Source organism: Polyodon spathula, chromosome 18 (assembly GCF_017654505.1).
Source record: "Polyodon spathula isolate WHYD16114869_AA chromosome 18, ASM1765450v1, whole genome shotgun sequence".
Taxonomy (NCBI): domain Eukaryota; kingdom Metazoa; phylum Chordata; class Actinopteri; order Acipenseriformes; family Polyodontidae; genus Polyodon; species Polyodon spathula.
Window position 1 is genome coordinate 14,991,363 of NC_054551.1, and position 19,003 is coordinate 15,010,365.

Below are 19,003 nucleotides of genomic sequence, written 5' to 3' on the forward strand. Positions count from 1 at the left end.
CTTGCGAAAGTATTGACTCCCCTTGGCATTTTTCCTATTTTGTTTACCTTACAACCTGGAATTAAAATGGATTTTTATATGGATTTCATGTAATGGACATACACAAAATAGTCCAAATTGGTGAAGGAAATGAAAAAAATAACTTGTTTCAAAAAATTCTAAAAAATAAATAACGGAAAAGTGGTGTGTGCATATGTATTTATCCCCTTTGCTATTAAGCCTCTAAATAGGATCTGGTGCAACCAATTACCTTCAGAAGTCACCTAATTAGTTAAATAAAGTCCACCTGTGTGCAATGTAAGTGTCACATGATCTGTCACATGAACTCAGTATATATACACACCTGTTCTGAAAGGCCCCAGAGTCTGCAACACCACTAAGCAAGGGGCACCACCAAGCAAGCGGCACCATGAAGACCAAGGAGCTCTCCAAACAGGTCAGGGACAAAGTTGTGGAGAAGTACAGATCAGGGTTGGGTTATAAAAAAATATCCAAAACTTTGAACATCCCACGGAGCACCATTAAAGCCATTATTAAAAAATGGAAAGAATATGGCACCACAACAAACCTGGCAAGAGAGGGCCACCCACCAAAACTCATGAACCAGGCAAGGAGGGCATTAATCAGAGAGGCAACAAAGAGACCAAAGATAACCCTGAAGGAGCTGCAAAGCTCCACAGTGGAGATTGGAGTATCTGTCCATAGGACCACTTTAAGCCGTACACTCCACAGAGCTGGGCTTTACGGAAGAGTGGCCAGAAAAAAGCCCTTGCTTAAAGAAAAAAATAAGCAAACATGTTTGGTGTTCGCCAAAAGGCAAGTGGGAGACTCCCCAAACATATGGAAGAAGGTACTCTGATCAGATGAGACTAAAATTGAGCTTTTTGGCCATCAAGGAAAACGTTATGACTGGCGCAAACCCAACACCTCTCATCACCCCGAGAACACCATCCCCACAGTGAAGCATGGTGGTGGCAGCATCATGCTGTGGGGATGTTTTTCATCAGCAGGGACTGGGAAACTCGTCAGAATTGAAGGAATGATGGATGGCGCTAAATACAGGGAAATTCTTGAGGGAAACCTGTTTCAGTCTTCCAGAGATTTGAGACTGGGATGGAGGTTCACCTTCCAGCAGGACAATGACCCTAAGCATACTGCTAAAGCAACACTTGAGTGGTTTAAGGGGAAACATTTAAATGTCTTGGAATGGCCTAGTCAAAGCCCAGACTCCAATTGAGAATCTGTGCTATGACTTAAATATTGCTGTACACCAGCATAACCCATCCAACTTGAAGGAGCTGGAACAGTTTTGCCTTGAAGAATGGGCAAAAATCCCAGTGGCTAGATGTGCCAAGCTTATAGATACATACCCCAAGAGACTTGCAGCTGTAATTGCTGCAAAAGGTGGCTGTACAAACTATTGACTTTGGGGGGGTGAATACATATGTTTTCTTGAATACTCAAGTTTTCTGTTTTTTTTGTCTTATTTCTTGTTTGTTTCACAATAAAAAAATATTTTGCATCTTCAAAGTGGTAGGCATGTTGTGTAAATCAAATGATACAAACCCCCAAAAAATCCATTTTAATTCCAGGTTGTAAGGCAACAAAAAATACCAAGGGGGGTCAATACTTTCGCAAGCCACTGTAACCCTCGCTATACATTACATGGGATCACTAGCCCCTAAACTAACCTACTGATGAGCCGGTATTCCTATGATGACTCCTACGGCCTTAGCTGGGCATTGCCTTCACAAGCACTTCTTGCAGTTTATGGGTTGCGTAGCAGTTGTTCCTGCAGAGCGGAAGCTCTCCTCCTGCGTATATGCCACTCCCCTCTGAAGCATGGCATTGCAGTCCCCTAGAGCCATCTCCACTGGTTGTTTTTATGCTGACGGACACTTGGTCAAGACCCACCCACCTGCTGATTGAGAACCAGCACAGCCACCTGGTGCCCTTCCCCTCAACCAAGTCTAGCAGGCAGCAATTCTCAATCAATCATTCCTCTGTAAACAATAATTTAATCACACAAATTAACTCCATTTACACTTTTTGTTGTCATTCTCTTTCAGTGAACCAGGGTTATGGTTTCCCTTTCAATGGAAAGACAACCATTACCAAATGGGAAGCTGTACCAAAGCTGTTGTGGCTCCAGATTACCGTCAGTACAGCCTCAAGGCGATAGCCTCAGAGCCCACATGATCCCTAAGAGTATGCTGCCTGCAACACCCTAGAGCCCAGAGAGGGTATCGCCTGGTTTGCAACATCAAGGCGGTAAAAACGCACAAATGTCTGACTACCTGTCCAAGTAGCAGCATTGCATAACTCATCTAAGGCGGTGCCATAAAGGAAAGCCCACGAAGTTGCCTGGCTTCTGGTAGAATGGGGCGTAATGTCCCCCGGTAATGGGGAGTCCATCTGTTCATACACCAAGCATATCGCATCTGCCACCCAGGGCGTTAGACGTTGCTTCGATAGGGCCTGACCTCTAGAGTGGAACCCATAGCAGATAAACAGCTGGTTGGACTGTCTCCAGGATGCCATACTATCCAGATAACAGTGCAGCCCAAACTGGGCATACCGTCTCTGACTTGTGTGGGGGAGGTCTGAAGGTTTCTAAAACCACTGGTTGGTTAATATGGAATGAGGATACCACCTCTGGCAAAAAGGATGGATTTGTTCTTAATGTTACCTGTGAGTCATTTCCTGTGAAAGCCATGCATGTGTCATAAATGAATAGCGCATGAAGCTCACTTACACGTCTGGCAGATGTAATGGCTATTAAAAATGCCACCTTCCATGAAACAGGGCACAGTTCTGCTGATGCCATGGGCTCGAATGGGGGACCCATAAGACCTGCATAACCAGTTCTAGATCCAACTTGGGGACCATACTTTTCATAGGAGGACAAAGCCTCCGAGCCCCTTTAAGAAACTGCACTATCAGGAAATGTGCCCCAGGGGACACCGAGTCAGTTTTGTCATGGCACACTGATATTGCTGCCAGGTATACCTTCAAAGTGGACGCTGATTCTCCTGCATCAAACAGGTATTGTAAGAAGGTTAATATTGTCTCAATAGGGCAGGTCACAGGATCGTGACCTTCGGCAAAGCACCAGTCTTGGAAAACTTTCCATTTATATGAGTACTGGGCTCTAGTGCTCCGCCCTAGCAGACTGTAGTGTTTCTACCACTGCATCTGGCAAACCGCGTCTGAATAGACAGCTAGCTAGACCCAGAGTTGGAGCTGGGCTGGGTTCAGGTGCCATAATAACCACTCCGGATCGGGACGGATCGGGATATGAAAGTAGGCATCTTGCAGGTCGATCGATGTGAACCAGTCGCTCAGTTGGGCAGACTGGAGAATACGCTATGCTGTCAACATGTTGAACTTCCTTTGTTTGAGGAACAAGTTGAGGACCTTGAGGTCCAGAATTGGTCTGAAACCGCCATCCCTTTTGGGCACCAGGAAGTACCTGGAGTAAAAACCGCTGAGGACATCGTTTGGACTTACCAAGCATACAGCGTTCATCTGTTGAAGATTGGCGGTTTCCTGTTGAAGGAGTATCGCTCTCGTTGGTTTGACAGTGGTGAGGAGCACACCCTTGAAGGGTGGCGGACCTATGCGTAATTGTAGAGCATATCCGTGTCTCATTGTCGATAGCACCCAGGAGTCCTGGGTGCAGCCTTGCCATGGTTCGTTGCCGTTGGTCAGTCCGGTTGTGGAGGGGTTTTGTGACTGGTGGGGCCCCTGAGGGCCGGTCACCCTCAGGCTTGGGAGGGGGCAGGTCTTCTTAGGCCTCGGCCTCGTCTCCAGCCAGAGAACGGGTTACCCCTGGTCGGCGGTGGTCCCTTGCCACCATCTCTGCCTCTGCCTGCTTGTCTGCTCTGGGGTGGAGGGCGGTGTTCAAGCCCTTTTGCCCTAGCAGGCTGTGAATGCCACCTTGGGTGCTGATGGTAAGCCGGAAGGCGCGATAATTTGGAGGCACCCTCCGTGGCCTTGTGGGACCTCTCAAGGCTCACATCAATGGTTGTCCCAAATGTCTGCCCCGGGGTGTAATGGGGGCATCCATTAACATCACCCTCACGGTCTACACAACCTTGGCTTGCATCAGCCACAAATGCTGGCAAGCGGCTAGCATCGCTGCCAGCGACCTCCCTGATGCTTGGCCTAACTCCCCCATTATGTCAGTCATTGTCTTTGCCACAGCTTGGAGCTCCCCTATGTCTGCCTCTTTCCTGTAGCCTCTCTGCTAACTGGGTCTGGTAGAGAAGCAGTATAGCCATGGCGTTCGTTCCTCTAACTGACAGCGCTGCCGATGTGTACGCTCTCCTTAGCATGGCATCTGTTGTCCTGCAAGGCTTAGATGGACAGTTGGCCTTGTCCCCAATAGTGGGGAATGTACCTAGACTTGCTTCTTGTTCAGCAGAGACTCTGCTGTTCTGGAGGCTGAGTATGCAGATGCTGGGTTGCTGACAGTCTCCGCTAGCTCCGCAAAGCACTGCTCGACCGAGGCGACTCCGACAGGGATCATCTGTGCCTGCGTGGGGAACGGGAGCGGTGCCTGCGTAGCGACCGCTTGTCCCCTGGTGAGCATCCCCTCGAGCAATACCACCTCGGTGATAACCATCTCGTCTCCCCTGAGAGGTGTCTGCACCTCTATACCGGTGGTGGGGAAGGGGAGGGTGACCCAGGTGTGCAGGAGAGCTCTCTGGTCATTGTAGCACGGGGGGTCCCAGAGGACCACTGACCTCATTCTGTCCAGCTCATCTGCCAGTGCTTTGGTCGCATGGTCTGGCCCTAAGCATCTGACACAGGACCGGTGCTCGTCCTGCCTGGGCAGCTTCGCCGCACACTGGTCGCACTGGTGGAAACCAGCGGAGTACCCAGTCGACAGCAACTACATTATATTGTAGGCGGGGCTGTTGCGCTCGGTGCCGAGATCTAGTGGTTGGTGCCGAGTCAATCTGCGCTGAGGTCGGAGCCAATAGTAGTGCCGTCGGTTCTGGGCTATAGATGGTTCCGAAGCTATTCACTGGTGCCAAGTCAATCGGTGACGGGATCGGCATCGAGGAGAGCGCTGTCTGCGCCGGGCTGTAGGTGGTGCCGAAGATGGTTACACCAGTGCCGAGTCAATCGGGGCCAGGTAGGTGCTGTTTTCTCAGCCTCAAGGTGGGCAAACAATCTGCGTTGATGCCAGGGTATGCAGCCGACACTGCGTGGTCGCCGAGGGCAAGCGCTGCCGGGCTAGAAGAGTCCGAGGCTTGAGAGGGGTGCTAGGGCCGAGCTGTTTTTTTTTTTTTTCTTTTGGTTGCTGTGGCCAATTAAACTTTATTTATTTATTTATTTATTTTTTTACACTTGGCTATTCAACATTGACCTAACAGATACATCTGAAAAACATTATCATTCACTAATTAAATCTGATAAAACTTATCTGGGTTTTCACTAAATAAAAATGTATTTTTCCAGCTAAATCTGAAGCTAACATGCAAATGAGTCTCCGCCCATTGAAGTGTTTGATTTGTCTTCCCCGCCTCCTCTGCATGCGATGCCAATATATTTTTTTACACAGTTCAAAACTTAAGAATGTGTTTGTTAACATTAACACATTTAGCTAAATCTGTACTTTGTTTGGTTAAATCTAGTAAAAACAAAAAAAAATAAAAAAAAAAACATTATTTAGATTAAATCTGGTAAAAAACACCTGTTAAAAATGTTTTCACTTTTTTTTCACTTGGAGCCCCATATAAAGCTGCCATTTCAGCTCGGCTCACTGCAGTTTCACTGAAACTCGTCACTTCAAACTTAATTACTTCGGTTCTACAAGTCCTAGAGTGATCATTAACAGCTCATTTGAAAGGTAAGAACGTGGACTAATTAGCTGTCATTTATGTAATTATTTAAAATCTTCTTTTAAAAAAAAACTAACATTTTTACAAAACTGCTCTCTTATTGACTCTCCGCGTCCCCCACACTTGGGTTACTGCACCACTGGGTTACATTACTGCCTGTTTAATAAGAGAATTCGAGCAGTGGTTACATTACTGCCTGTTTAATAACCCACTCCCTGTCTTCAAAAAAACTGCCCACCTCAGTGGCCTGCCTGCCTGCCTGACACAAAGCACATCACGAAACTGCCTTTATTGCTCATCTCCGACTGGAGAGGAATCACTGGGAACATTTGCAAAACTGTACCTGAGATTTTGTGCAGGCAATGTCCAGATGTCATGTTTATGGAAATAAGGTGCACTCTGTCCAGATGTCATGTTTATGCAAATGAGTTGCAATCTGTCCAGATGTCATGTTGTTCATCGGATTTCATAAAGCTTGCTTCATTTCAGGTGTGTGTGAAATTAAAAACATTGCAGCAATGCCGTTCTGTGTGAAATATATCAATAAACAAATTAATAAACTGCAGTTTAAAAAATATTAAAGAAAAGTTGAGAATTTTATGCAAGAGACATTATTTTTTTAAATCAATGACTAATACTATTTGCTAATGTTTCATTTGATTTTTAAAAAGGTGAAACTTATAAGGATCAAGCAGACAAACGTTTTGGACAAGCGGGCTTCTGTCAGTTTCTTAGATGTTTTACCTTAGAATCTGAGATTGATGGTTTTGAAGTTGAATGTTTCTGAAGAACATGTTCCTCATTCCTCATAAATTAGGTGTTGTTGAATTATTTGATAATATATATGGCAATAAGTATAACTATGTTAGTTCTTGTGCCCAATAATTTTACCCTTGATTTAGAATGTCCAATTATGTTCCCTCACCACAGCAATTTCCCACAACAGCTCAGGAGGACAAGAACAGTGGGCGTCCTCCCATCCCACGAACAAACCAACTGAAGTCCCTCGGTGTGATGCCTACTGGTCTCTGGAGCCCAAAGTCCAGCCCTGCAAGTGTCCGCATCAGCTTACCAGGCTTCTGGTCCACTGTAGCGTGATGAGGAGATACAGTCCCTTTCAGTTTTGTCTAGCTAACTCACGGGAACACCAGAGCCAATTTGATTAAGTAAATGACGTTCAATAATCCAATTGTTCTCAATGTCCTTTAACAAAACAGACTCTGAACAAGTCTTCTGGATTAGATTTTCAGTATAACACTTACAGGAGCAACATATATAAACATGTACAAAAATATGAGAACTGTATAATACTCTATCAACAAGACTCTCTCCCAGTACCCTATTGCTCTCTTTGTGCTCTATCCTAATATGCCATTTTTTAGAATTAATGTCAAATGTGATTGTAGCAGAGCAGAGCTCTGCCCTTTATAGATTGGCAGGGATGGGGTTAAATTCCCCTACCTGTCTGGGTTTATTGTTTTCAGGTGGCTGGGGTTGATTGGCGTAATTAACGATCAATCAGCACCCAGCCACCTGACATAAAAGGAGGCCTCAGCTTCCCATTAGGGAGAGGAGGGAGCTGAAGAAGCAAGCAGATGGTTGTGCTTGCTATTTATTTATTTATTTATTTATTTTTTGCTGTTTTATGTTCTTGAATTTCTGAGCCAGTGAAGGCATCGTCCAGCATGGAAACCTTTATTTTTGTAAGTTTTGCTTTGTGTTTTGTTATTTGTGTTTCAATATCTTTGTTTTGGCCCTTGTGCCCTTTTATTTTGTGATTTGATAATAAAAGTATTATTATTTTGAACTGCAGTCTATCTCTGGGCCTCTATCCACTCGCCAGTCTGTCACAATGATTTTGTCCATTTGACCTAGAATTGTTGAGCTTTGATCTCACTTGACTGTCATCCCCAACATGGATGACCAAAATCAAGGTTGGATGCTGAAGTTCACACCATCCTCTAAGTTTGTATTGAAAATCAACCTGGGATCAGGAGGTATTCACTCATTGAATTATGTCATTGTAGTTTCATGGGTGATAAATGTAGGAATGTCTGGAAAAGAAAAACAACTTCATCAGCTTGTGCTTTTAATAATGTAACATTGGCAGAACACAGGATGTGAATGGTTATGATTCATACACACAGTGGAATTGGATCTGATGCGGTAAGTTCACAAATGGCAAAAATTGCAACATTATTACAGTATATATTGACTCAGTTGATGACCTTAAGCACTTCTGTCGCCTCCTGCAGTTCTTTCTCGGGCAACCGGTAGGTTCTTCCTGTTACCTTGTTGGGGGTCACCAACAGAAGGATTTGGTCTCGTCCCACAGTCAAGATATCTGGATGCCTTGGGAATGAAAACCATCATACTGGTCCAGCAGGATGCAAAAATGACTTTCACCACGTCCCTTTCTGGCAGACAAACTTCAACAGAAGCTAGCTACCATTTTCCATTGTATTAGCAGGCAACATAGTTTGCAATATCTTCTATCAGGATAAGCTCGCTCAGGCTGTTAACTTTCACAGTTTTTCCCACATCTTGGGCAGTAATCCCTCACAGTCAATTTTAAGAGAGATCCAACAACTGGACAAAAGGAATGGAACCGGTGTGTTCCTGTTATCGTCACTGATGCGTTGATCCGAGCTTGCAAGATTTTCTCATCAGTGCTGACAAAATGAATGCAGGGGAGAGCAACCCTAGCTCATTCAAAAGGGATTTCATCATTTGGCCTTTGAAGGCTTGCTTTTGCTTATACACTAATGATAATCACAGGGCCCTTCCCCATTGCTCATTGCAAAGAAGTGCCATTCTGCTGGTATTCTAAAGTTTTGCTGGTGGATTACATTTTTTCTGGTTATTGTACTGCAAAGCAGCACCATCCATGAAGTAACACATATTTCACCTCAATCTCAAAAGAAACTCATTACTTATATTTGAGCATCAAAAGAAACATATCACTTATATTTGGATAAAACTGCTAGATGTGATTGAAAAATGACAAACTCGGTTTAGAGCTGGTGCAGTGCCTTTGTATTGTGCTGACACAACTGACATCACGAAGGTGCTGCAAAATGATCTGTCGATCTTGGGCTGGTGTTTTGACTCTTGGTCTCCCAGTTCATGGCCTGTCATTTATAGAGTGTGTCTGGTTATACTGTGAGCACCCCTTACAGCGAGCCACAGTACACTGCCCTAGTCCAGCCTCCAGCATGCCGATTGCACGAAGGCGCTGCTCTCTTGACAGATGTGACATATTGTTGTTTTTTTTTTTATTGCTTTTATTCAAGCTTGAAATTCAACAGCTGAAATCACTCCATATCCAGTGTCCAATCCACTGTCTCACTAAATAGGTGATTAGGTCCATATGCTTTAGTTATAGTCACTCAAGTGTGTCATGGTCAAGGATGAATGATCACAGGATTAAAAAGAAAATCATTTATGTACCTTTTTTTGAAAATAAATGTGTCATAATAGTGATAAGTTTATTTTGATGGTCAGTATACAATGACACAATGTAATGAGTGAATACCTCTTGATCCCATCAAGATCCAAGGTAGATTTCTGATACAAACTTAGAGGATGGTGTGAACGTCAATATCCTATCTTAATTTTGGTCATCCATGTTGGGGCTGACAGGCCAATTGAGGTCAAGGCCAAAGGTCAAATGTCTGTTTGACATTAAATATTAAAAAAAAAAATGTTAGACAGAGCACAGAGAGCTTTCCAGCAATAGTTTATTTTTTACTGTAGCATTAAAAATAAAAAAAAATAGTTATTGGTAATTATGTCATTTGACCTAGAGATGTGAAGCTTGGGGATCACCTATATCTATTAAACCTTCCTGAAGTGATTGACTTGACATGGACTGACCCTTATCCAGTTATGGTTGTCATAGACAACAACAAGGACTATTGTCTATTTTAACACAATACTGTACCATCTATACCCTAACACTAACCTGTTTTGCTCTGCTATATTTTAAAGTATGCATAACATGCTTTGTTATAAAATACAAGACAATCTACCCATAACGAGCTGTGATATTTTTTAAATGTGTTCACTTATCAAAAGGAGTACCTGAAATAGTGTCAGTAATTCTTATGTATGGTTGAAAAATGTACTTGTACTAGATTATGTCAGACAAATGGCACAAAATCAGAGATTGAGAGCACAGAGTAGTAGATAGCAATGACTTTATTTTCTGCACTAATACAACAGTATGGCAGTATTCCAGATTATCATCTGACATCATGGACACAAGCCTCTTGCAAGCAAGCACAAATTTTCCCATGGGCACAGCTTTTAGGACCAAAGACTCAAGTGTTTTTCAACATTAAGAGGATACTTTTATACAATCTAGATTTTTGCACCAATACAATTTCTTACCTGTAATATCATATTTTATTTATTAATGTATATACAGTAAATTACAGTTGCACATTCAGAAATATAGCTTTTAGATATATTTCTTTTTTCTGTAATAGTTATTAAACATCCTGAACCGTTCCTCCTACTACAACCTGAAGTCCAGTCTGTGAAAGAACTCCTATACATACTGGAGTGCTGTAAACCCAACATGGGTAGTGTGTGGGTCTGTGTTTGTATAAAACAAGGGCCACGCTGGAAGGCAATACATTTGTCCAATTACCAAAGCACCCTGGAGTTTCTTTGACTGTAAAAGCTCTTTCGTCTGTCCCTATAATCAAATACTCAAAGGAGAAAAACTTCCTCTGAGATCTCTGCTTCCTTTTTTTCCTTTCCTCCACTTGAAAAATGGAGCTTATAATTACAGAGCTGAGGATCCCAGTTTAAGAGATTTGTAACCACAACAAAGTGACTCTGAATGCAGACAACTGGTTTCATTTACCACCACTCTAACCTATTTCCTTCCCCCAATGACCAGTGTAGAATACAGAGGCTTGGCAGCAACTAAAAACAGCTGTCAAATGATGTTCCTTTTTCTTTCTTTTTTGACGAATGATACTTCCTGAAATTAATTAGTAAGTGAAACTGAGCTGTTCAAAAATTTGCTGAGACTTTTTTTTTAAAAAAACATTAAACAATTTAGTTTTGACAAACATTTAATTGCAGTACAATTGTTGAAGACATTGGGATATATTCAGTTGTTCAAATCATTCAGTGTAACAGGGGCAACGTACCATCACTGGCTTCTCAGACGCATGTGTGCGTCTGCAGGAAAGAGTGCCTGCGAAGTGCTACCGGCTGCAGTCGAGGATTGGATGGCCGTGTTTTGTTAACAGGGAATCGCCACCAAGGACTGGACGGCTGCAGTTCCTTGACTGGCTGGTGGGCGTGTCCAGCAGTGTCTCGCTCTAAAAGGGAACCACTGACACACACCTGGGCTGATGAGCGAGGACTGACGGTCTGTGTGACGTAACATTGTTTGTCGACAATGGTATCTGTGAGTACAGTAAAAGACATGGCCTCAGCGTGTAACTGCGGCTGGTTTATAAAATTAAATACACGGGTATGTTTAGGGTTTGTGAGTGCTGGTTCTGGGATCGGAACCATCCTTTTTAGTGGGAGCAGCACTATGCCAACTATAGGCAATTGCACTTTTATATTTCTTTTGTTTACACTCCAGTTTGTGTAGATGCTCCCATGAACCGTACCACACTGGTACAGTCATGTAAATCCCCTTTGTCTTACCACCTATCATTATCAACTGTAAATATTTGTAATGTATTTGTAAATAAATCTTGTGTACATGAGTGGCATTTCAACATCAGCTTTCCTGTGGCTCTCCTACTTTGTCAGCAGATACCCATAAGTCCCTTTCACAGGTTATTTGTTAAAAATGACCATCGCTACCAGTGCACAAAAGGTATTTTTTGTTGTTTGTCAGTAAAATGACTGTTTTTGTACTTACTTAATATTTCAATAAAGTATTTAGAACAGCATGGACCCTATGTTGCATGTTTATTTTTTTAACCAGCTTAGTTTGACGCGTCACTGTTATGATGCCGAAATTTGTCCATCTTCTCTAAATCCACATGCATCTTACTGTACTGTGGAGCTATAAAAAGCAAGGTTAATAACATAAACTGTAGCAGATTTGAAATATTGTACTGACATTGTATTCTTAAGGAGTGTACCTTTCCAGTGTATTTTTATTACATTTACTGAAGTCAATAAGGGGTTCAAAAACAATAGTATTATACCCCATTATCTTGGTTTAATACATTTGATATTTATGCACATTTAGGAATCTGCATTGATAGCATTGTTTCCAACTTATTACCGTCACATTAAATGGTCTGGTCTTTAAAAGGTTGTAAATTGCTTCAGTTTAGTTTATTACCACTGAACATTTAGCCTTCCATCAACAGTTTGTTGATACGTTCTGTATCGATTACTAAATGGGGAGCACTGAGTTACAGTGGTATGCTATTTCTGAATGTTAGGCTTGCTCAAACTATACAACCCCTGGATAAGCACCAGGCAATCTCCCTGGATTGCATCAGCCACCTATGTGTGGCTGTCCCAGAATTACACATTAAAGTACTTGCAGCTAACAAATTAGTTCCTTAAATCATTCATTTTGGAATTCTATTAGCTACATGGGTCTTAACTGTACATTTTAAAGAAATCATTAAAACAGACAGCTATTACCACACTAGGTCACAACATTTCCCAGTTTGCTTGCCCTCCCTTTCAGGAAGTATGTTACTGCTCTCCTTCTAAGGTCATTTCATGCCAGCAGTCTTCTGGGTCAAAACAGATTGTGGCTGAAAACATATCAGTCAACAGAGGAAGAAGATGACTGGTTATTGACAGGAAAGCAGCCAGTGCAGGAGTCGGGACAATTACCTCCTGAGGGTGAAATGACCCAGGAAGTGCATTACTTGCAACTAGAGATTCCTTTACCCTAAAACAGATATAAAATGAAAACATGTTTCTTTCAAAACTGCAAATTTGAGGCCTATATAATGTTGGATGTGAATGGTAGAGAATGTATGGAACTATTTTGTTAACTACAATTACTTTACATGTAGCTGATTGATGCAATCCGAAAGGATTTACCAATGCTGTAATATGCACTAACACAATGCAATAATAGCTTCTTTGTCCTTATGAGTGTGTTTCTTTGTGCATTTGGCACAATCTGTATAGTTTTGCTTATCAGTGGGTGAAAGTGGCCAATGATCATTTTTACTGAAACTTCTGGGGCAAAACCAATCTTTTGGCCCGGGGTCGAGGTCCCCCAAAGCTCTGCGGTTGTACGCACTCCCAGATGCATTCTGAGCCATTTTGGACCACTTTCACAAGTAAATCTGAACTTGATTTGTAGGAGAAAAAATTCAGAAATTACATCACTTACAAATTGTCATTTTACCAGATGGATCAACTGGATAAATCACACATAAGGCTAGTTAACACAGTTTTTGAAATGTTACTCAAACTTTTCACTTGTATACCCACTTCACATAACATAATTTTAAAAAACTCGACATTATAATTTTCCCTTTTCGACATCATTAAAAAGACGTAAAGCACTTTTCTCTAGTCATTTTTTCTCCAGAATGGGAGCTGAATGAAGCCGAAAAAACGACGGATCTCTTTATTGAGGAGTTTGGTGATAAAACGAGTGATCAGGAGAGGATTTATCAGCATGCACGTCTATAAATAGGTATGTGAAATACAGCGAACAAGGGGAGGGGCTTGGCTGGAGATACTGAGTGTCCTTTTGCGATTTAGTGCCTTTTAAACCTGTTTCACTTTGAAAAAAAAATCTTTTAAACAGCACGTGTAAAATAAATTGGACCTGACTCACCTGACAAGCGCTGAATAAATGGACCGCTAAGGGTTAATTGCAAACCGACAAAATTCGGCAGGTGTTTCAGTACAAAATGTTCAATGTGTACTTATTTACCATGCATTAATTGCAAATACATGCAAGTAGCACCACATGGCACAACAAGTACCAATGGCATCTCTGCACAGTGCTGCACCCAGAAGTATCAAAGGAAAGTGTTAAAAAAAATAAAGTAAATCAGAGAAAGGATCCTCAAGGAGGTTCAGAAGCATTTAAAACTAGAAATGAACGGAGGAGAAATCAACACACAGCAGGGAGACTACATCAAAACAAGGGCAATAGCAACAGCTCAGGTAAGATAGCCATTAAATGTATTTATTTAAAATGTTGAAATCTCAAAAGCTAAATGTTAGAACTTGAAGCTACTGTACTAATAAGTAATTACGATGCAATAGGTGTTGCAGAACATTAGGTTATTACCATAACCCTAGTTCCCTGAAAGAGAATGACAACAATTACCGAATGGGAAAGAGCCCTCTCTCACCGTCAATCACTGAGCATATATAAAAAAGCTGCCCTATCAGGGCCCTGCTGTGAGGGAAGTCCCTCCTACCTCCTGTTGAAGAGGGACGTCCTCACAGTAACAAATCGCCAAATCAGAGGTCAGCTGGGGACAAGAACTCAAAGGGTAATGGTTGTCATTCTCTTTCAGGAAACCAGGGTTATGGTAATAACCTAACATTCCCTTTCAATTGAATGACAACCATTACCGAATGGGAAGCTGTACCAAAGCTGTCGTGGCTCCAGATTACCAACAGTACAGCCCCACGGTGATAGCCCCAGAGCCTACATGATGCCTAAGGGCATTCCGCCTGCAACACCCTAGAGCCCAGAGAAGGTCTTGCTCAGTTTATCACATCAAGGCGTTAAAAATCACACAATTGTCTGACTACATGTCCATGTAGAAGCATTGCATAGTTCATCTAAGGAGGCGCCATGAAGGAAAGCCCACGAGGTTGCCTGGTCCCTGGTAGAAGAGGCCGTAATGTCCCTCAATAAGGGGGAGTCCATCTGCTCATGTGTCATCGATGGACAGCGCATGAAGCTCACTTACTATTCTGGCAGATGTAATAGCTATTAAAAACTCCACCTTTAAGGAAACAGGGCGCATTTCTGCTGACGCCATGGGCTCGAATGGGGGACCCATAAGGACCTGCAGGACCAGTTCTAGATCCCATTTGGGGACCATACTTTTCATGGTAGGACAAAGCCTCCGAGCCCCTTTAAGAAATTGCACTGCCAGGAAATGTGCCCCAGGGGACACCGAGTCAATTTTGTCGTTATTGTTGCCAGATATACCTTCAAAGTGGACACCTATTTTTCTGCATCAAACAGGTGTTGTAAGAAGGTTAGCATCATCTCAGTAGGGCAGGTCACTGGACCGTGACCTTCGGCAATGCACCAGTCTTGGAAAACTTTCTAATTTTATGAGTACTGGGCTCTAGTGCTCAGCGCTCTTGCAAACTGTGGTGTTTTTACTTGCATCTAGCAAACCTCGTCTGAATAGTCTGCTCCGTTCAACGGCCAAACCCAGAGTTGTTGCTGGGCTGGGTTCAGGTGCGACAATAGTCCCTCCGCTTGGCTCGGGAGGTCCTTCCACAGCAGGAGCTGCCACGGCTGATCCGACAACATGTCGGAGAGAAGAGCAAACTAGGGGCGCCTTGGCCATCTGGGTGCAACCAGCAAGACCTATGCTCTCTCCACCCTGATCCTCTCTAGTGTCAGGGGTAATAATGGTAGCTGAGAGAACACATACAATAGCCCCTGTGGCCAGGGATGAACTAGCGCATCTACTCCCACGGGGCCCCCGTCTCTCCCTATGGAGAATCATAGGGGACAATGAGTGGACACGGCTGTGGCAAAGAGGTCGACTCGTGCAGGTCAAAATCACTCCCAAATCTGTTTCACCACTTGAGGATGCAGTCTGTACTCTGCTGTCTGGAGCTCTACTGGAAAGGAGGTCTGCTGCCTTGTTGTCCACGCTGGGGACTTGAACCGCCCTGATGGAATGCAAGTTTCTGTGCATCCAGGACAGGAGTCTCTGCTCTGCGTGGTGAAGGCCTGGGGAGCGCAGGCCACATTGATATTTTATGTAGGCTACCACTGTAGTATTGTCTGTCTGGACCAGCACATGCTTGTGCTCTAATTGCTGGCAAAAATGGGTAACGCCAGGCTCACTGCTTGCAGCTCTTGGGCATTTATGTGCGCTTGCTGCCAATGTCCCTTCCACTGACCTCTTATTCCTCTCCCATTCTAGACCGCTCCAAAGCCCAGACTGGAGGCCTGTAGTGACCACTTCCCTTCTGTGAGGGGATCCAAGGGGAGATCCGAGGTGCAGATTGCCAGGACGGAGCCACCACTCCAGTGTCTTCCGGCATTGTCTGGACAATCGCACCAGCCGGTACCAATCTCGGACCGGGTGAACCTTGAGCGTATTTACCCAGGCTTGAAGCGGACGCATTCTCAGAAGCCCTAGTGGAAGGATTCTCGAAGAGGCTGCCACCAGCTCCAACAACCTTTGATATATTTTGACCTGTAGGAGAGCGTCCTCTCTGTGAATAGGGAGAATGTGTCTTGCAACAGTGAGTCAAGCATGCTCACAGAGTTCAGGAAAACAGCATGAAATTGCTTTTCTGTTGATGTATAGAGAGCCCTAACTTCGTCACATGATCTATGACCTGTTTTATGTGTTCCTCCGCAGATCTTTTCTGTGTGCAGGATGGATCAGGACGTGAAAGTAGGCATCTTGCAGGTCGAACGATGTGAACCAGTCACCTGGTTGGATGGACTGGAAGATACGCTGTGCTGTCAACATGTTGAACTTCTTCTGTTTGAGGAACAAGTTGAGGACCCTGAGGTCCAGAATTTGTCTGAAACCGCTGTCCCTCTTGGGCACTAGGAAGTACCTGGAGTAAAAGCCGCTCAGGGCATCGCTTGGACTTACCAAGCGTACAGCGTTCTTCTGTTGAAGATTGGCGATCTCCTGGTGATGGATTATCACCCTCGCTGTTTCAACGGTGGTGAGGAGCACATCTTTAAAGGGTGGCAGACCTAAGCAGAATTGTAGAGCATATCCATGTTTCATTGACGATAGCACCCAGGAGTCCTTGATGCAGCCTTGCCATGGGTTGTTGCCGTTGGTCAGTCAGGATGTGGGGGGTTTGGCGGCAGCCAGGGCCCTCAGCGGTGGTCTCCCTTGGGCTTTTGATGGGTCAGGTCTTTCTTAGGCCCCGGCCTCGGTCTCCAGCCGGAGAATTGGTTACCCCTGGCCTGCGGTGATCTTTTGCCGCTGTCTATGCCTCTGCCTGCTTATCTACTCTGGGGTGGAGGGCTGTGTTCAAACCCTTTTATGCCAACAGGCTGTGAATGCCACCTTGGACACCTACGGTAAGCTGGAAGGTGCGAAAACTTGGAGCCGACCTCTATGGCCTTGTGGGACCTCTCAAGGCTCACATCTATGGTTGCCCCAAATGTCTGCCCCAGTGTAATGGGGACATCCAGTAATGCCACCTTCTCGGTCTCCACGACCTCGATTTGCGTCAGCCACAAATGCCAGCAAGTGGCCACCCTGACCACCAGTAACATCCCTGATGCCTGGCCTAACTCCCCCATTATGTCAGTCATCGCCCTTGCTACCGCCTGGAGCTCCCCTATGTCTGCCTCCGTGGATCTTTCCTGAAGTCTCTCTGCTAACTTGGTTTGGTAGAGCACCAATATAGCCATGGCGTTCGCTGCAGCTGCATGCTGCATTAATGCCTGGAACTCTTACTTACCGATTACTGTTTGTGGCAGAGCACAGCTCTGCTCTTTAGAAATTGGCAGGGATGGGGTTAAATTCCCCTACCTGCCTTGGTTCATTGTGTTCAGGTGGCTGGGGTTGATTAGATGATTAGTTTAATTAATGATCAATCAGCGCCCAGCCACCTGACATAAAAGGAGGCCTCTGCTTTTCATTTAGGAGGAAGGAGCTGAGGAAGCAGGTTGGTGTTTTGGTTTTTGTGATTTTTGAATGTTTTGAATCCACTGAAGGCATTGCCCAGCCTGGAAACCTTTATTTTTGTGAGTGTATTTTTGCTTTATTTTGTTTATTTTGTGTTTAAATTGCTTTGTTTTGGCCCTTGTGCCCTTTCATTTTTGTGTTTATAATAAAATAGTTATTTTTTTGAACTCCAGAATGTCTCTGGGCCTCTATCCACTCATCAGCCTGCCACACTGTTCGTATGATGATGTACTGTTTTTACAAAGGAGGATACAGACCTTATCTAATTTTAAATAACTTTAGCATAATAGAGGCAGAAGTGTAAAGGGACTAGGAGTTCTTAAAATAAACAAATTCCCTGGGCTGGATGAGATCCTCCCAACAGTACTCAAAGAAATGAAAGAAGTTATTTACAAACTGCTAACCAAGATCATGCAACAGTCTCTTGAGACAGGGGTTGTACTGATAGACTGGTGAATTGCAAACATAATACTGATCCACAAAAAGGCAGACAAAACCGAACCAGGTAACTACAGATTAATAAGCCTGACTTCTATTATATGTAAACTTATGTAAACTATAATAAGATCCTAAATAAAAATTATCTACATGGTCACAGTATCCTGGGAGACAGTCAGCATGGTTTTAGGAAAGGGAGATCGTGTCTAACTAACCTGCTTTTTTTTTGAGGATGCAACATTGACAATGCATAATTGCAAAGCATATGACATGGTTTATTTAGATTTCCAGAAAGCTTTTGACAAAGTCCTGCATAAAAGAAAAATTCTCAAACTGAATGCAGTAAGAATTCAAGGAAATGCATGCACACGGATTAGGGAGTGGTTAACATATAGAAAATAGAAAGTATTGATTAGAGGAGAAACCTCAAAATGGAGCGAGGTAACCAGTGGTGTACCACAAGGATCAGTATTAGGTCCTCTGCTATTCCTAATCTACATTAATGACTTAGATTCTGGTATAGTAAGCAAACTTGTTACATTTGCAGATGTCACAAAATAGGAGGAGTGGCAAACACTGTTGCAGCAGCAAAGGTCATTCAAAATGATCTAGACAAGATTCAGAACTGGGTAGACACATGGCAAATTACATTTAATAGAGAAAAGTGTAAGGTACTGCATGCAGGCAATAAAAATGTGCAGTGATATTGAAATTGAAGACGGAATCTATGAAAAAGACCTTGGAGTTTTTGTTGACTGAAAAATTTCTTCATCTAGACAATGTGGGGAATCTATAAAAAAAGGCCAACAAGATGCTGGGATATATTGTGAAAAGTGTTGAATTTAAATGAAGGGAAGTAATGTTAAAACT